The following is a 20,264-nucleotide window of genomic DNA, read 5'->3' as shown; positions in this document are numbered from 1 at the left end:
TAATTTCCTCCTCGTTTCCTCCCATCCTTGAATCCTCTATTCATTCATCCATTTCCTCTCCTTCTTTCCTCTCTGTCTCCTCATGTCCTAACCTCCTTGTTTTCTTTTTCAGCTTCCCCTCTTTTCCCTGTCTTTCCTTCCTCTCATCGTTTCCTTTTCATTCCTTCACCTCCTTCCACATTTTCACCCCTTCTTTACTTTTTCCTCCTAACGTCCTTTTCCTCCTCTAATTTCCTCCCTGTGTGCACTCCTGCTTTCTTTTCCTCTCCTTTGGTTCCTCTTTCATCTCTACCCCCTCTTCCTCCCCCTCCCTCCTCCTCCTCCTCCTCCTCCCTCCCTCCCTCCGTCCGTCAGATATTGTTTAAAAAGCGGAGCTGCAGTTTGATGGTTAAAACGCTGGCAAATCGATACCTTCACACATGACAGAACGCCGGCAGACGACAGGACGGAGGGAGAGCCAGGCAGGGATGAACGGAGGGAGAGGGAGCGAGGGAGGAGGAGGGAAAAAAATAACAAGCTGACAACAAGGAGGCCCTTATTTCCACAAGCTGAGATGGATGGATAGCAGGGGGACGAGTGTGTTTCTATCTTTTTACCCTCCATCCTTTCCTCCCTCTCTTCTCAGTCTATTACTTTTTATTTTTTTTCCAGTTTGTTTCCCTCGTGTCATCTTCTTCCTCTCCGTCTCTCTTTCTGTCGCCTTCTGTCTTTCTGACTTTATCCCTCCATCTGTCTCTTACTGTCTTTTCCTCCTCTTCATCACAGTTGTTTCTGTCCTGATCATTATTTGTACTGCTTAAATTCTTTTGCCGTGTCATGGCGGGTAATCTGTGGACTGATTCCAGTGTTTCTGGACTCATCATGTGTTGAATGGACGAGTCTGCGGTTAGAGAAATAACAGAACACTAAGCACCTAAAATCAACAAACAAATAACAACATAAAGGATGAATTTCTTCGCCACATTATTTCCTATTAAATTCTGGTGGTTACTTTAAAAACAAAATGAGACTTCCTTCTGTTCTCTCTCAGTTTTTGGTTTGTATAGTTTTGGCTGCAGAGGATTTTTATATCATAAGACAGCTGTTTATATCATGTGTCAGCAATGCAGACAGTGTGGACACATCTATAATTTATAGCCCCAGTGTGCAGGATTTAGGGCGATATATTGGCAGAAATGAAATATAATGCAATAAGTCTGTTTTCTTTAGTGTTTAATCACCTGAAAATAAGAATCATTGTGTTTTTGTTCCCTCAGAATGAGCCGTTTATATCTGAATATGGAGGAGGTCCTTGTTTATGGAGATCATCATGTTGCACCGCAAACCAAACACTGGCACTAGATTGGGCCATACGACTTTTTGTGCCAGACACCCATCTGTGATGAGCAACGTCCGAGAAACACTAGTCCCTTCTACATTGCCTGTTCAGGGCGGAATATTGTGCCGTTACTCCTCGCCGTTCTGTAAATCAGAAACAAATTGTGGAACTTGGGGACAGATCGGTGTCATGTTCAAGCCACCACGGGATGTTGTGGCAGTGCTGAAACACTGTCAGGGATGGGCAGTATTTCTATTACTTGTATTTGAAATACGTATTTCAATTACATTTGAGTATTTTGTAATTTGTATTTGATAAGGCCGATAAAAAGCAAATGTAATTTGTAACAAAATACTTTTCAGTGGAGTAATTTTGTATTTAAAATACTCAAAATACTTTCTCTACGAATCAAAAGACAAAAATAACAGGCTACACATTCTTTTAATATTAGATGTAACAATATCTTTTACTTATTTTTAGAAAAAATATTTTTATCTATATGTTTTATTAAACTTGGGCCATTCAGTGTGCCCTTCAATGACCTAGTGGTCTGTTTTACTGGACTGTGCATAACATAGGAAATTGTATGTTGTTGTGGTTGATGCTTGGGATGAGTATGCTACAAATGAATTGCCTCACGTGGGATCAATAAAGTTGTCTAAATCTAAATCTGAATCAATAAATAATATTTTAGGGTAACCTACACCAAACTGTGAGAAAACAAGCCCAATTGTATGTAAATTTTGAGCATTTTTGGTCAAGGACTTTTTATTCACAAAAAGATTTGAATCGGTTAGTATAGCGCCACCTATGGACGAATCGTGGGCATTCTTTCTGGCATAGTTACTCGTGGTCTCTAGTTACAGTATGTAAATTTTGAGCATTTTTGGTCAAGGAGTTTTTGAGTTATTCACGAAAAGCTTTGTGGACCGACCAACCGACCGACAGAGTGACCTATAGAGCTGCGGGTCGCTGCTAAAAAGAAAAAGAAAAAAGTATTTTCTGTATTTGAAAATACAAAATACATGTATTTTATTTTGATACATTTTCTGGCACCAGTATTTTGTATTTTATTGTGTTACATTTATTTGAGGGGTATTTTGTATTTTCTATCAAGATACATTTTGATGTATTTTTGCCCATCTCTGAACACTGTCCGTATGAGCCAAACAACCGGCAAGACGGGACCAAGGGCAGGATGGGTGTGACATTTTGACAAAGTGTTATGCGTAGCAGCAGTTAGTGGCTAACTCATAGAAGAAGAACATCAGCTAAAAATGTCCGCAAATTGGGAAAACAATGAGATCTGGGAGCACCTTACCCTCTGAGCAAAGGATCACAGTGTCCACCGTATAACAGGGACAGCGAATAATTGTTATTGCCATGTTCAACCTGGTCTCACTCCAAAAATCATCGAATACCGGCACTTGGGAATCGACTTCCGGCTTCAGACACTGATGAAAAAAGCCGTCCTTTTACGTTGGCATGATACACAGCCGGTTGTCGTTATTCTGTCACAGCACCCAGCGGCATCAGGGGTAAACACAGCCAGATGACAGCGTAAGTTAAGGGGGGCAAAATTCCGAGAAAAAGTTGACACGGCATCCCACAGTGTCATCAACCAACACACCCAGGGTACCTTGCACGTTATATGTCGACCTGAAAAGACGACAGCCAATGCATTCTCGCTCTGACCACTGTGAGACGCCACTTAATCCCCCTAAATCTGACACACCTTTAAAGGAGTAACTCACAAAATTGTTTTTGCTGTTTTATTCTGGCAACCATTTTTCTTTTACCTTCAAATTTCTTTTTTTCTCTGCCATCACAGCAAAACAGAATTGAAAATTTTCTGGATTATATTGTTTTTTTTCCCCAGGTCATTACATCACTATGAATTTACAGCCCTACCAGTTTGATTAAACCCAGTGTTGATAACTGGGTCTGGCAGATTAAGCCTTGGTTGCTTTCTAACACTGGTGTTTGGGTGAGGACTTCAGCTCCATTTGGGGAATCATGACCAAATCTGGGCCAGTGCTGGCTTAGAAAACCGGCCCTCTCCCATCAGAAAAGCACACACCTGACCACATTAACCTTTTGCTGGAGCCAGCTGTCTTACAGCTTTTTACTGAGAGCGTTTTAAGATGAGATCCTGAACTCATCTCAGAAGGTCTTGAGTGAAATGTACTCTACCAGCTGTTCATGCGTGACACCGAACACAGGTACAATTTTATCAGTTTTCTGCCTGTTAGGAAGGAGACGGTGCAGATGAGAATGAGGGAACAAATCGAGAAAGAAGAGAAGTAGCGATAGAAGGAGAGATGGAGAGATGTAAAATAGAAAAAGAGAGAAAGAGCTGATTAACCCTTTCTCCAGCCGTTTGACAAATGAACAAAATCAAGCGGAGCCACACTGCATCTATCACTGCTGATACACACTCACACAGACTCACAGGGGGGCCCAGAAATAACTAGTTTCTGCTAATAAACCCAACTAGCATGCCAGGACACATTACTCTGTCATAGGCCACACACACACACATCCATCTTCTGCAGAGAGAGAAAGAGGGGGGCGCGGGGGTGGGCCATCGAGCTTCACTACAGCGCCAGGAGTGATGGGGACATTTGTTAAGGATGCAGTCCATTCAATAGCAGTCATAGACCACCGCCGTCACTTTAAAGCCTCATCCATCTCCACCGCTCCGCCTTAATTTTTCAAAAAAAAAAAGCCTTTGTGAGGAAATATGACTTCCTGTTTTTATCGTTTCATCATTTGTAAAAAGGCTCTCCAACAGCCGGCCGACTGGATGTTTCTCCGTATAAATCATAACGGCCACGAGGCGTCGATAACCCGCCGCTGCTGCCGCCGCAGAGTGGATCTGTACGGAGCGAGGAGGCCGATCACAGGTCAGGACTGGATCTGAGGAACAAATCCATCCTGCTTGTTAGCTGAAGGCGACTTCGCTGCTGCTCTGATCCCAAATGTGTGTTCAATGTTCGGACCTGAAACAGTTTATATATCTGAGTCACTGTCAGGCAGAACAAAGTTGTGTGGATAAAAGCGTCAGCTAAAGAAATGTGATGTCACGTATACCATCTACTGTTTCACTGACTACATGCAAATTAAGAACCGATTATGTTATGCACATATGTAAGTCTGGTTAATATTGTAAAAATAATTATCATGTTCACTTCAATTTATCATTATGAAGTAAATGCACAACGAAATGCTTGTAGAGAACGACACATTCTCACTGTGACCTCGTCACATGTCCACATTTGGTCATGGACTTTCCACGTCCACATATGACGTCCAAGGTACCCTGGGTGTGTTGGTTGTTGACGTTCTGGGACGCCGTGTCAACTTCAGCCTGTTACATGCATTGTCTGTTTTCAAAATACACTTCTGTTTTCACAGGAAATGTACAGTTTGCATACAGTCTCTTTCAAAATAAAAGCACTACATTGGTACAACACTAGGGATTAACATTTTTTCCCTCAACAATAAAAGCACGTGGTTATGTTTAGCCAAACAAGCACATGGTTGAGTTAAGGAAAAAAGAACAGGGTTTGGCTTTACAATCTTACAGGAATTTCCGCCCCCTTAACTTTCATTGCTGTCCCGCCGCGTTTCCCCCTGATGCTGCCCGACGCCATAACGGAAACAAGCCATGTATCATACTGACATCACAGCTTTTTCGTCAGTGTCTGATCCTGGAATTCACTGACCAAGATTCGTAGTGAGACAGGTTGCACCTATGGGCAATTTAGGGTCACCAAATAACCTCACCTGCATGTCTTTAGACTGTTGGAGGGGGTCAGATAACCTGGAGAAAACCCGCGCTGACACAGGAAGAACGTGCAACTCCACACAGAAGGGCCCCGGCTGGCCAGTAGACTTGAACCCGGATCCCTCTTGCTGTGAGGCAAGTGTTACACCACTGTGCAGCCTGTAAGTATTACATTTAAAAGTAAAACATCTGCAGTTAAAAGTGTATTCAAGTAAAATTACATAAGACAGCAAAATGCACTTAAAGTTGTGAAGCTCATATTTTGTATACATGGATGAATGTAGTGAAGTTAAAAAGGGGGTTGTATAGAACTACACTATAAAGTAAAATGTATTGTCAATTTTGTGTCGATAAAGCACGTAAAGAAATAACTTACCAGCAGTCAGTCAGTCCATGAACTAATGGACCAGATTTCCATGCACTGTTCTCTTTTCAGGCACTTTTCCAGGTCTCTGTGGCAGAGGACTGACCCCTTCCTTTTTGGACCTGCCAGGAACCTTTTCTTCAGTATCACCCTTTAGAGAACAGAGACAAAATATTAACACAGAGGATATCCCATAATTTTAACAGCAGAGTAAAAAAACATTTTATTTTAAAGCTACAATCCTTGCATGTTTTTTATTAATGTATTAAGACGGATTTCGGTAAAAGTGGTGTCGTATAACTTGCTGAGTTTCCACATGGACAACAGAGGAATTATCAATATTGCAGGAGTGATCTAACAAATGCATATTAGTGTTTTTTGGCTGCTGTGAAAACAGGTCACAATTAAATCCACTTTTACTGACATTTTATTTGTATGTCACCAAATGTAAAGGTTGAAACTAAAAACGTTAAAAGCCACATTTCAACTCAACAGTTAGAAAGTTTCTTGATACTTGAAAATATGGCTGCAACTAATGATAAATATTTATTATTAAATAACTGGTCGAAGACATTTTCAATGAATCGATTCATTGTTTCTGCTTAAAATGCAAAAAATATTGGAAATAAAAGTTCTCAGTTTAAAATGATTTCAAACAGCAGACTGTTCACATTACTGCTTGTGCTTCTACCTGCAAAAGTAATGCGCTACAATTCATACAGTATATGACCAATGAAGTCATGAGCCAGGAGGCTGTGATCATGTGACCTATACATTGCAGGCTGTCCTCCCTCATATGACTGGAGTGAAAGAGGAGGTCAGGTGACGTAGTAAAAGAGAGCAACAAAGTCTGTCTAGAGGGGAAGTGCACTGGGCTTTAAAGCCAGTTTTCGTAGAGTCAAACAGTGGAACTGCAGCCCAAAAAGACTTTCTCCAGTGGACTTACATCGGGACAAAGACGTCTATGAACCAATGGATACACTGTTTGAAGTGTCACAACCACCTTAAAATGACTCATTTTACTATCAAGATTTAATCCAATCAGTCTGATAACATTTTAAATCTATCGGCAAGACTAAGCTATTTCGTCCCCATTGAATAGCAAAGTGCTAAACTACAGCTCAAGTCTCTAGTGCCACTGTTTATGGACCCAATGATGCGGAAGCAGCGCCAATGCGAGTGATTTCACACTGCAGAAATAGAGCTTTTTGGCTTCATGTGCCACTGAGCAACTTTCATAGGAATGAACGGGGTCCTGCCACCAACGCTGTATCCAGGGAGGACAGTGAGGGTGGTGGACGGGTCAAACAAACACAGGACTTTCACTCAGGAGGCTGCTGTTTATGTCCCACATGAAACCAAAAGTCAGTGTTGACGACGCCTGTAACATGATGTAATGTTTAAATGTCCAACCATGATTATTTTCTAAACCGAACCTAATTGGTAGGGGTGCTAATTCAAGATAACATAAGAACTGTATGAATTATCTTTCAAAGAAAATGTTTCGTAAGATATCATATGAATTGTTATAAAGACGACAGAAAAGCAGAAATGTTTCACATTTTAGAAGCTACAGAACTACAGAATATTTCCCTTTTGCTTGGTGAACAATTTAAATTGTTTGCATAAATTTTCCACCACATTTAAACAGCAGAAACAGACGCTGTGTTCGGCTGCTTGTTGGTGGTCTGACCCTGACAATCACTTATAAATAAAAACCAGTAAAGTCCTGCAGGTTCACTGTGGTTCACAGGGTTTTGTTGGTTTTTCTGCTGGTTTGTGTAACGAGCTCTCAGACACATCCATCACTGCTCACAGTCACAGCGCCACTAACGTTAGCAATCTGCGGCTAACACGCACTCACACCACAAGGTCAATTAGCCTGACCCGGCTAATTACACACACACACACACACACACACACACACACACGGGTCCATTTGCTGTGTGTGTTGGCCCAAATGAAGACCAATGGCCGGGCAGCTTTAATCTGCTGCTTCTAATGAGGAAACAGAGGAAATAAAACAAGACTAAATGATGATACAACTCTCCTTCAACCTCTGTGTGTGTGTGTGTGTGTGTGTGTGTGTGTGCGGTATCCTCACGAAAAACACTCAGCAATGATGCTGACGTTCTGTTTTGTGTTACTGACGCTATTGAGAGGAAGATTCTTCTGATACTTCATGTGAATAGAAAAAGGAAAAATCATTCCCCCAGATTATTTGGTCTCTTAAAGTAATATTAACTTGAATAACTTAATTAATTCTGAGGAGTGTAGAAAGAATTTCGAAGTTGAGGCTTCCTTACATTATTGACTTTTATATTTATTAGCTAAAACAATTATTGATATCATCACGGCTGGATTAACACACATGTGGAGCCCAGGGGCAAATCTCAACTGTATGTCCCTGGTGACTGTTCTCTATGTACTGTACTGTGCTGCCTTCAAGTACCCACCAAATGCAGCAGGCACAAGATTTAGTAGAACTACAAAAGTTTAAATTTCTTTTTTTTTCTCTGAGCACTTTAAGGACACCTCGCCTGTGTTGGTGCAAAAGTTAAAGAGATTTAAAATTCACTTACAAACACAAGCAAAGCGTTCTTAAAGTGCATTAAAAAGAAATAACTTTTAAACTCGTTCTAATACCCAACTCCTCAAATACCATGGCTTTAACAGTGGGCCTACATGTCAAAATGCAATGCATTAGATTCCCTCCTGCATGACTTTTGGACATTCAGGGAAGACATGTCAATTTCCTCTTGTCACACACACTGTGTCTGTTCAAAAACACTTCTGTTTTCTTAGGAAATGTTCAGTTTCTGCTCATTAAATGCATAATAGTCCTTCAAAATAAACAATGTCAGTAAATCACCTTCTATCTAAGTTTATTTCCTTGTGCAACAAGAGCACGTGGTTAGATTTAGACAAAAAAAAACACATCATGGCTCAACATTCACACAGGAAGCAAACAGCAGCCTCCTGTGAGAAAGTCCAGGGTTTGTTGGACCCATCTACCTCCCCTCCCTCCCGCCCTTTAAATAAACGTACAACCGGGTAAAACACCTGTTTTTCAGGTATTCTTCCTCAGGTTTAGGCAACAAAAGCATGTGGTTACTTACGTAGTTACTCGTCTTCATTCCCTTTGAGACGTGAGGCTTCAGTGAGGCTTCTTTTCCGTTGCGTTCTGTCCTTGGCAGCATGTTGAACCTCTCCCTACGACAGGTTCATCTTTTCCAGCTCCAGTGTCACAGCTCTGCACCAGGTGGTTTTGGGGCTCCCAGATATTCATTTGCCTGGTGGTGTCCATCCTAAGGTGACTCTTGTGATCTAGCCCTGTTCCATTCTCAGCACACAACCTAGCCATTTCAAACGTACTGGACGCCATGTGCATGGATATTCTCATGGCCTGAAGCCAGTCCAGTGGTTTTCACTTATCCCCAGGATCATCTCAGTGAGGACTTGTCCTGTCTTGGTGGTCTCATAAATGGTTCGGACATTTCATGTTCCAAGGCAGATCTTGGATTTTGGGTTTAGTAGAGTCCGATTTTGCACTCCTGATTTCAATTTGGCTTTCATCAGGAGTGGTCATACTGACACCGTTTTGGTGGCTGGTAATCTACTAAATGCCCGATGTCAATAGTTTTGCTGATTGTAGTTTCTGAAACTTTTATGGGGTGGCATTGTCAGCACCACACCCATCCCCGAAGCCTGGAGGGTCAATGTGCTGACTTTTTTCTGGCTTCTCACCTGAGACCAATCTGGTAAGGTTGAACCTACCAGGGGCCGCAGACCCCCCCCCAGCATAGCTCTCAGGGTCTTAGAAGCACTCAAGCCTCTTCACCACGACAAGGTAACAGCACAGAGAGAGGAAAGCACATGATAAGGTTTAGCAAACATCATTTCTGGCTTAAAATATGTAGGTTTATTACTACGTTGTTTTGAGGGCCGTCAAGCGACTAAAAACAATGAATCTAATTAATTACATGCTCTGTGATATATTAATCTAAATAAATTGCATACATCAATTTTTGCTCTGAAAATAGTTTTTAAAATGTCAGTTCAAATGAATTTTGGCAGATGTGTCGTAGTAAAGCTGATGGATTTTGAACACAGTTGCCCCCCTGTGATCTACCACTCAAACTGGTCTGCAGTCCATTGCAATCCATTTTGCAAGGGAGTTAGCTGGTTGGTCACAGGTGGACTTATGGCCGGTATACACTGTGTGATTTTGGGCTGTACCAGACGAAAGATGACCATCGTGGGAGAAACGTGGCGATATCTTTGGTCGTGGCTCTAAAACAGTGGTCTTACGTCGCACTGTGAGACAGGTTCAAGGACGGCCGTTGTCAACGTCTTGCGACCATAGATAACCTGAGATAAAATTCTGACGGTGTCAGAAATTTAGGATGACTATCTCACAGTGTGACAGCTGCTACGACCTACGTCTACCAATCAACCAATAGAAATGCAGCACGAAATGATGCAATGGTCACCGCAACACCGGCACTAAACCCAAACAGTTGATCGCTTGCCATGGAGGTAAAATGAACAAAAAGAAGTGTGTGGAACTCCCAGAGAGAGGAAAGTTTGGTGGAGCTGTGGCAGCAGAAGCCTTGTTGATTTGATGTTTCCTCCAGCTGCTATCATGACCGCCAGAAAAAAGATGCTGCATGGAAGGAAACTGCAGAGGAACTGCAACTTCCAGGTGAGCAAGCTACCTATGGTGGCGCAGATGGATGACGTACGCTGATGCGGCCATCATACAATCTGCAAACATCAAACTTGACGTCGTACCAAAGTTTATTAGATCCGCGTCTCACAGTGTGTCATGCAATAGTCTTATAAGATTGCTAAAATCGCACAGTGTATAGAGGACATTACTTTGCATCTGAACACCTGGTGGAGTGTGACTCAACAAGCCTGGCTGCTAGCACTAGCATCAGAGGCTGTACTAGCTTGGACCTCCTGGTTCGCTGCTAAATGCTTTGCTATGTTGACATCAACATAAAGAAATTACCCAGAATCCACATGGCGATGATGGTCCTTTGATCAACATGAACAAATTATCCAGGGTCAACATGACAGTGTGGTCCTGGTCTGGCTTATATTCTACAGTACTGCTGCTTTACTTGTGTTTTCTAACACTCCTTTGTTTCTGTGAGTTCAGTGTCAGTTTTGTTCTTCTTCTCTGTTGCACTTTGACTGCAGCAACTGTACAAGGATTTGAGACGATAGGAATAAAGAGGTGTACAGCATTTTCTATTATGTTTTGTTATATCTACATATAATCCCTCCTCAGCTTCCAGTAAAGCTGTTTCAGCCACCTGACATGTTTGTTTCCAACATAAAACAACGAAAGACAAATAATAGAAAAGAAAACAGCAGCAGTACAAAGTACGATCCAGCAAGCCAAGTAAAACCCAAATAATATAATACATGTTGATCCAAAATATTAACAAGAGAGCATTTTTCAAAGGCATTAACACAAACACACACACACACACACACACACACACACAAACACACACAGTTTCCAGGAAGTGAAGGGAATCCAGAGAAAGAGGAAAGGAATTATTTTTCTTTATTAAGTGAGCTGCTTTCCTCTGGGACGACAAACACAACACACATTAATCTAACCTGCTACTGCTGCATCTGTGTGTGTGTGTGCGCGTGTGTGTGTGTGCGCGTGTGTGTGTGTGTGTGTGAGACGGTGAGTCTCAAGAGTTTCGGCTGCTGTAGAAACAGTGTATTGGCTCTCTGCTCAGCCCAAAGACTAATTACTCAGAGTGACATGGCTAGGCACTCTCTCTCTCTCACACACACACACACACACACACACCAGCAGCCAGTCAACAGGTGTGTCAGACAGTGAAGTGTGGAAACATTACAGCAAAGAAAAGTAGGCAGGAATTAATTAGAGCGAGCTGTGTGTGTGTGTGTGTGTGTGTGTGTTGAGCACACATGGCACGTAATTCTTAGCATGCTTCAGTGCACAACGACTGTCAGCACATCACAAACAATGTTTAATAACATTTATCCCACTTAAAGTCCCTTTGGAGCCAAAATGGAGGCTGCAGATATATTTCATCTCAGATGGTGGAGGAACGTTCAGCACCCGCTGCTCTTTACATTCAAATGTGTTGAAACTGGCGCACCTCAGTAGCCAAAGGGTTACAATGCACGCCACATAACCCCAACACCTCCAGCTATTTGAATCGAGATGAGGAGCAATATTCACCTGTGTACTATCTCCTGTCATTACATTACATCACTATCTTTACATTGTTCTTTTTCAATATTTTCTCAGCATCATGTGCAACATAACTTTTCAATACCATGATCACTTGTCAATGTAGTGCAATATCATTATTTCAAAATCACGTGCAATACTGCCTCTCACTGTCATATCATATACAATATAACACTGATTATCAGGCGCAGTCTGTTTTTTCCACTAATTTACTTCAGTTTTAGGAACTCTTGTTCTTATTGTACTCATATTGTTGCTCTATTAGGCACTTGTTTTTTGCTTTTGCTCCTTTAAGACACTTCTTATCTCGTATATTTGAATATTTTGCCAGATATTTAATACTGTATTGTTTTTAAATCTGGGCCCATTGAGTGACCCTGCCTCAGGGAACCCACTGGTCGCTCTGGTTTAAATTGTTGTTATTGTAATTTGAAGCATTTTCTGGCACAACAATTTCCTTTGGGATGAATTACGTCCTTCTGAATGAAACTGAATTGCACATTTTTCTATTCTATATTTATGCTCTTGTCTTTTTCATTACTTGCTTTTTATCTTTTATCTTTTCTTACTTTGTTTATTGTTCTGCACCAAAACACTAAAGAAAATTCCTTTAATGTAAAAATCTACTCGACAATAAACCTGAATCTGATTTATGACTCAAACTTTCATTTGAACGTGGGGAAAAAAATAGACTTTCAAAATGTAATTACTGTGATGTTCAAGTTCAAACTGTACAGACTATAAATTTAAGTAGTTTGCTTCATTGTCCAGTGGGAGGCGCCCTGAACGTCAATTTTCAGCTTCAGTAAATCAAGCAGATTAACAAAACTTGAGAACACTGGTGGGCAAAGTCACGCACTGGAGGTCAGAAAGACAAAGATTTTATGTGTTGTTACAAACTATCCTCATACAACAGTTTGTATGATATCCATCAAATTAGCGACCAACAAATGAAGTTACATCCTCGACGTAAAGTTACGTAATTAACATAACTAGCCCATACCCATCGGTAGCTTTGGTATGGTATGTACAGCATACCATACCATGACTTAGTCATACCAAACATTAGAGAACAACACCAACATTGGTCCACAGGGGGAGCCACAGCGATCGGTCACATTTTAGCCATTTTGAAGCATTTTTCTGTTGTTATAGCGCCACCCAGTTGCCAATTAGAGTTCAATTTCTCCAGTCACCTTGAGGCGTCCTGTTCTACATATCTACCAAGTTTAGTAAAAATCCATATGGCGGTTAGGCCTAGATAAGAAATGAGCTCTCTAGCGCCCCCATTTTGTTTGATGGGGTCAATAATGGAGGGGTCCCCTCAGATTATGTGTGGTCATATGCCTACAAAGTTGCGTGGTGATGGCTGAAACCCTTGAGATGTTATACACCTTTATGTGATGAGCCACGCCCTCCGCAATATTCATTGCCTTATAGAAGCTCAAGTCAAGTTACTGTGGTTAGGTTAGGGAAAAGAAACATGGTGAGGACGTACCTTAAATTAACTTAAAGTTCATATGTTTCTGAACACACGACTCCTGGACAAAGTCCTGTCTTTTGTGACCCATCCTGCCTCCTAACTGGACCACTTTCTTCTTTACTCCTGCCAGTGCACGAGTCACGTGATCACAGCCTTACAGATTCTGTAGGTTATGTTTGAATTACTGATTCATCATTACATGAAATCTGTACAAAATTTGGCGCATTACGTTTAAAGGGAAAAGTAGTGTATAAGAACATCCTGGGTGATAGGTTACTCTTTAACGTCACGTCAGTAAAAATCTAAGTGTTATTGTTGTTATAATTATTATACATTGTTTTTATTGTAAGCCACCATTTCACTTCTCTTCTGATCCTCACATTTGGCTCATTCTGTCTTTTCTTGTCCTTGTTTTATTGACACTATTTTATAGCTTTGGTGTACAGAACAGGAGGACCAGGGGCCCTGCTGTGGAAGCTAAAGGGATCTAAATAAAGAATAAAGAATAAGGAATAAAGGTCATTTCTAGCGTTTCAACAAAGTTTCACAATCAGCCTCCAGAAACACTCACTGCTGTAACTGTATTTAGGAAGCTGCTTTACAAATGAAGTCATCAGTGTGTTTTATTCATACTCTTATTATCGTGTGTGAGTGCGTCATTGTGTCTTTTCTGAGGTGTGTTTAATTGTGTGCATTTTTGTGTGCGAGTGTGTGTTGAACAAAGAGCTGCTGGCTTCAGTGACCCTGAATATCAATACAGGCCGAACATGTGGTTACTGCTGCCGATCAATACACACACACACACACACACACACACACACACACACACACACTTTCTCTTTCTTTTACATCTGTTCTTTCTGATATTTCTGAGTTCACTCTTTCTGTCCTTCATTTTAATCATCCACCTAGCTTCCCTTTTTATTTCTCTCTCTCTTTGTTTCTGCCCCCTCCTTTCAATTGCATATCTACATTTTAATATTATTTTTAATTTTTGTTCTATTTTGTATAGATTAGTTCTTATCTCTATTTTAAAGATGTGCAGGATTGTCGGCTGCTGTTTGTAACCAAGTTCGCCAGTGAAAGCGAAAGTAAAAGCCAACCCCAGATTCCATCTTGTTTGGATTTTCTCCTCACAGTATTTGTGTTGTTTTGGCGCTGGCACCTAGACGCTCACCTGAGTGCTGTGGCTGTACATGCCCATAAACGTCCTGATAATTCAGGCAAAGGGGAGAGATTCTGCAGATAAATACACGATTGAGAGGGATTACCTCTGTGTACGTCCATCCATCCATAAATCCTGCATAGTTCATCTTTCACTGATGCACTATCATGTTTATGTCTTATATTCTCACTTTAACTACTTTGTTTTTAGCAGCACACACTCGTATGAGCATTGCTGGAGGCCTGAGAGCTGAGAAACTTCTCTGTAACTGATGTGCATATGACAGATAAGGAACTTTGAACTTAAAGTTTTACTCTCGGCTCTTAAAGAGGAGATGAAACATTGAATAATGTGACTGTGGTTTGTTTGAATTTTACCTTAGGCAAGATATGACACTGCAATCAACCCTGATATCCACCTGGATCTGCTAGAAAACTCAACTATATTTCACATATTTCACTCCAGCAGGGTGCAGGACCTGTGTACTTCGCGGCCATTCGGTTTTCATTTCGAAATAACAAACTGAAACATGGAAAACCAACCATTATTTGTTTTTTGTTTTGAAAGGACCAAACGAAAAAGGAAAAAAAACGATCCGTCTCCCGTTTTTTATTTGATAATAAAGAAAAGAATAACGGAAAACCAATCGTTATCCGTTATCTGATTTAATTTGGGGATTTAAAAAACCCTGTGGGAAACTCCTTTCTCTATTTTTTGTTTGTTTCTTCTCTGTGACCAGTAAGTTGCATTCATGTGGTCTATGAAATGTACATACAGAGCATGTACATTTCCTATAACTACTAGAATATTGCTTTATCTGACATGTTATGCTAATAAATAACTTTTCTAACTACTCTAGGTCACTCTACATGGACAGCAACTAACGGCATACCACATTACACGTTACATATCCGCAACAAATAATATGCAATACGTGAATTAATAAAAAGTTTTATTACTATGGACCAAACGTTCCTGTTCATCCGCCAGTTTTCTGTGAAAGTGACGTCAATTTCAGTCAAGTCGGCAACTCCTGTTCCAAAATTATCTCCAAGTTGTTTCTGCGACATGAGCGGGCGTTCATGTGTATTTTCCCAGTCTTGACGGAAGAATTGGAGTTTAGGATTCCTTATATGGATATATAATACTGGGAGAGAAGCCTTATGAAACCTGATACACACGAGGAAATAGGACAAAATCAGGTGACGCTCAATCCCAACAGTTCCTCTGATGGTGAGACATACAGTTTGTTTATTATACAGATGTTTCATGATGCAGAAGATGCCGACATTTGACCCGATTTCCGTTGATAGGAGTGATGCTGATCATGGACCACTGGGTTAGGCCAACGTTAGCTATGTTAGCTGCGACATAATAACCTTGATGTAACATTATAAGCATCTCACACTGTTGTCGTAGTCCAACAACTTAAAGGAGACAGTGGAAGAGCACATAGTTAATGTGGAGAAATTTTTGTGTGTTTGTCAGCTGCAGCAACCTGACGTTGAATGTAGTGTTGGTCAAGTTCAGGCAGCTCTCACTTTCTCCGCTGTCTTCTGACACCTTAGGAACAGGTCTCAGGTCCTGCGTCATTGTTTGTTCTCTGGAGTAGGGAATCCCAGGTATGCGAGAGGGTGTACGCCCCCTCGTCCCGGTTGATGGTGCCGCTTGCCCGCTTCCTGATCTCAATGGCCTCTTTAATCCACCGTTTGAATTTATTGGTCTCTGATGTGATTATTTTGCTCCTATCCCAGTCCATGATGGGGCGTACACCCTCTCACATACCTGGGATTCCCTACTCCAGAGGACGAACAATGACGCGGGAGGCGGGGTTGGCCTGACAGACTCTGATTGGTCTGTCAGGCCAACCAGCTGATATGTGACACGTCAGCAGCACGTCGGATGAGGCTTCTAAGGAAGACTGGAGTCTCAGTTGAAACTGTCAAGCAGGTAAAACACATCTCCTTACATCTTGTCTGTCTGAATACAAGAAATCCTTAAAATATTCTAAATAAGAAGACAGTATGAACCTTATCAATCTATTGCTGAAAGGTAGCTGAATGAATTAGCAGAACTGAATACAGCATTAGTGGCAGGGCCCCATTTGATCCTATGAAAGTTGCTCAGTGGTGCATGATGCCAAAATGGATTAACTATCTTGTATAAAATTACCCAGATGATCTGGGGATTGTTTGGCACTAGCTCCGCACTGTGCAGCCCATAGAGAGCACGCACGAGAGACTTACAGCAGCGGAGCGTGACCAAGTGTGGCCGCACATCTAACTTCATTAATTTGAATGGGGATAAAATTATTTAATCTCGCGGCTCCTCTAGACATAAGAAATGTTATCAGACCAAATGGATCAAATTCTGATAGTGAAACGAGCCACTTCGTGGGACTCGTGCAGCCCAAAAAAATGCATCCACTGATTCACAGATGTCTCTTTCCAAATGTAAGTCTATGGAGAAAAGTCTTTTGGGGCAGCAAGGCATCCTGTGACGGACTCCGGATATTGTAGTACCACTGTTTGGCCACTATGAAAATTGGCTTCAAAGCCTGATGCACTTCCCGGGGGCCTGGCTGCCCCCTGCTGGTGAAAATGTGAACTACAATGTAGTAAATCTATGTGGATATCAAAGTTGACAAACAACAGTCATATTGTTCAGTGTTTCATCTCCACTTTGAAGACTTACATACATCTACTTTATGTGTACACGTGTGTGTGTGTCCTCTATCTAAAGGCCCTGCTCTCCAAATGTAGAGTAAAAGAGGAGAAAGTGGAAAGAACGAATAATACTTTTAAAAGTAGGAACAGGGAACAAAAGATGAGTAGACAGAGGAAGGGAAAGTAAAAAGAGAGAAAGGTGAAATGAACAGAGGGAGGAACAGAACAAGAAAAGAGAAGAAGAAGAATAAAATGAACCGGAGCAGATTAAGCGGAGGGAACCACACACACACACACACACACACACACACACACACACACACACAGGCCAGCCGAAACCGGGTGAAACTGTGATGGATTTCAGTTATTAGCCAATCAGAAAGATGGATGGTGCAGCGCTCCGTCCAATCAACATCATCATCTAGATCCAGTTAGCAGATAGCGCCTCGCCGCTAATCAACTTATTAAAGTTCCTGATAATATCGCAGCAGAATAATCTCACACACACACACACACACTGAGTGAGGAGTCGGGAGTCGATAAAATCACTTGAGGCGAGGCCAAGCGCAGAGGTAAGTAGTGACGCTGGAGGTCATTAATATTATTTAACACCTGCAGGCACAAACACTAATGAAGAAGAAAAACTGGACCGCCCGCTTCCTGCTGCCTCGTCCTCCAGCTGGAGAAAGTGTGTGTGTTTCAGATTTTTATTTTACACACCTCAGGTTGTGTTTGTGTGTGAGTGTGTTGTGGGTTTGTTCACAGTTTGGATATTTTACAGCTGAAGGTACGAAGGGTCATTAGGAGCTGTGTCACTGGAGGATCCTCGTGTGTTGGTTTTGTTTCAGTTTCTGTCTGTCAGTGAAAAATATCTTCAAACTGACGACCAGAGCACGATCAGAGTCTTGAAGAGAGCGCTGCGATAGCTCTGAGGAATGGTTTGAAGGTGATTTGGTTTCCTCCGTAGATCAGTGTGACCGGTCCAGAGCATTATATAATTAGAATTATCTAAACACTGAAGTTAAATGTCCATATTGTGAAAAATAACAAACAGAATACCTCAAATAGGTTAAATAACAAGATTCTTTATTTATGTTTTTGTCAAAAATTAGCACATTTACATTTAACGCACAGTTCACAACACTAACTTCTACCCATGAATCCTTGTGCAATAATGTGAGCTAGCTAACGCTAAGTCACTGAGTGGCAAACAGCTGCGTAACACTCCGACGTCGAAGAAATGAAGGCGTAAAATAAAACAAGGAAGTAACTCACGATATAAAACGAGATTTCAAAATAAGAGTCTCTGAACTATAATGTCTATAACTGACCAGGTTCTGGTAATGGATTACTTCGGAGTGAGGCCACGTTGAACAAAAGTATCCCACAGATTTTGACCTGATGATGGTGTGTGAGGAAAAATGGACCAACAGACTGATGGAGCAGCCCTACAACAGCTAGCATGACTAATAAGTGCTGTAAAGCACTGGACTTCTTTACCACTCTTTTCAATGGAGTTGGAATTTTTGGAGAATTTTTGAGAATGTACTTGTTTCATTGACGGGTTTTGGTGCAACATGGTTTGAAAATTTCAACACAACTGGTTTTACTGGAGGATATTTGTAGCATTTGTATTTGAGAGTTTTCTAAACAATGGAGATCATCACGTGTTTCCTGCATTTGTTTCAATGGAGAGTGTTTTATCAGCACTAATCAATGTATTTGTTTTGCACAGGTTTCGGTGGATGTTTGTCTTGTATGTGTTTCATGTGAGCGTGTTTTATGCTCCATGTTGGGAGGATGTCATCAGCAGTGGTTTCAGTATATAATGTTTGAGTCCAGTATTAGCTTCAATGGCTAATTTCTATAATAGTGATTTCCGTGGAAATATATCCGTCTATTAGATGATTTTATCTTTGTCTGACACACTGGTTGTGTTCAATAGACAGATGAAGTGATCTGTAATCAGATTTAAAAACATATTAATGTCACTGATGTGTTAAAACTTAAATAATACTTTTGTAATTCACATTTGTTGTAATGGGAAGTTTATGTCTGGTAGTCACCAAATTTTGAAATGTACCATCTTTATTTCAGTGCAGAGTTTCAGTGACACAAAGTCAAGAAATGAGAACAATATGTTTATATAATGTTGAGGAAGGTAAAGTTTTAGTGTTCTGGGCTTTAAATGAATAATCGTTTGGAGCAGTTTAATCATTAACCACGTGAAAAAACACAGAGTGTACCTTAGATGTGTAGTTGATTTACCAAGGGGTCAGAGGTCAGAGGTCGGCCCGAAGCCTCGTTTCATTCGACAGGGATGGATAGAAGAGACGCTGCAGCGATCGAACCTGCGACCTTCCAGCTATGGAACCACCTGAAGCACAGACACAAGCTCTCATGTTCTTAAAAATGCACTGTTTTAAACTTGAAGTGAAAAATGAGAGTCCACCCTCTCACTGTCAACGCTGTGTAATCTGAACAGATCAGCTGCAGCTGAAGGTAAACAGGAAAAAGGAAAAAACAGCTTTTCTGCTCATTAAAGCAACTCCTAATCGAGTATCAATTCCAGTTCAATGTTGTTCCTGTCTGCTGATTGTTCTGCTGGGTGTCCCAGCTGCAGGACGGGACGTTTGATCCACCTAAGTGTTTTTCAAAGTCTGGATCGAAGGGAGGGAGGAGGAGGCCTGGAGGTGTTTCGTACTCTGGAAGATTCATCTGAGAGCATGACGGAAACATACATCAATTAGATTTGATTAGAAAGAGACAAAAATAAAAGGTGCATGTTAACAAAATGAAATGCACAGACATGTCAGAGATTCTGTGCAGAATTCAGACAAACTGCATAAAATGTGGTGCATTTCTAAACAGGGGCGCCAACAGAATAGGCTGTTAATATTCATCAACACACACATCAGCAAACACACAGCATGTGGTTCAGCCTGTGATGGAGGTTGTCGGGGTTTGATGCAGGTCGGTGTGGAGGATAAAAAGGTTAGGAGTGACGGCTGTGTCGCTGCTCAGCAGGCTGACACTGACAGCCATCACACTGGGAAAATGACTGTCACATTACTGTCACACACCTCAACCTCTGTGTGGCATGTGTGTATGTATGTGTGTGTGTGTGTGTGTGTCAGCAGGCAGTGATGTGGGGTGGGGGTCAGGGTCCTAGTGTGACCCCAGCGCTGGATCGATAGCCGGGCCATCAGAGCTGACAGATGGCAAACC

The sequence above is a fragment of the Epinephelus lanceolatus genome, chromosome 9, assembly GCF_041903045.1.
Source record: "Epinephelus lanceolatus isolate andai-2023 chromosome 9, ASM4190304v1, whole genome shotgun sequence".
In the NCBI taxonomy this organism is placed as follows: Eukaryota; Metazoa; Chordata; class Actinopteri; order Perciformes; family Serranidae; genus Epinephelus; species Epinephelus lanceolatus.
The sequence above is the reverse complement of the archived record's forward strand: the minus strand, read 5'-3'. Positions refer to the sequence as shown.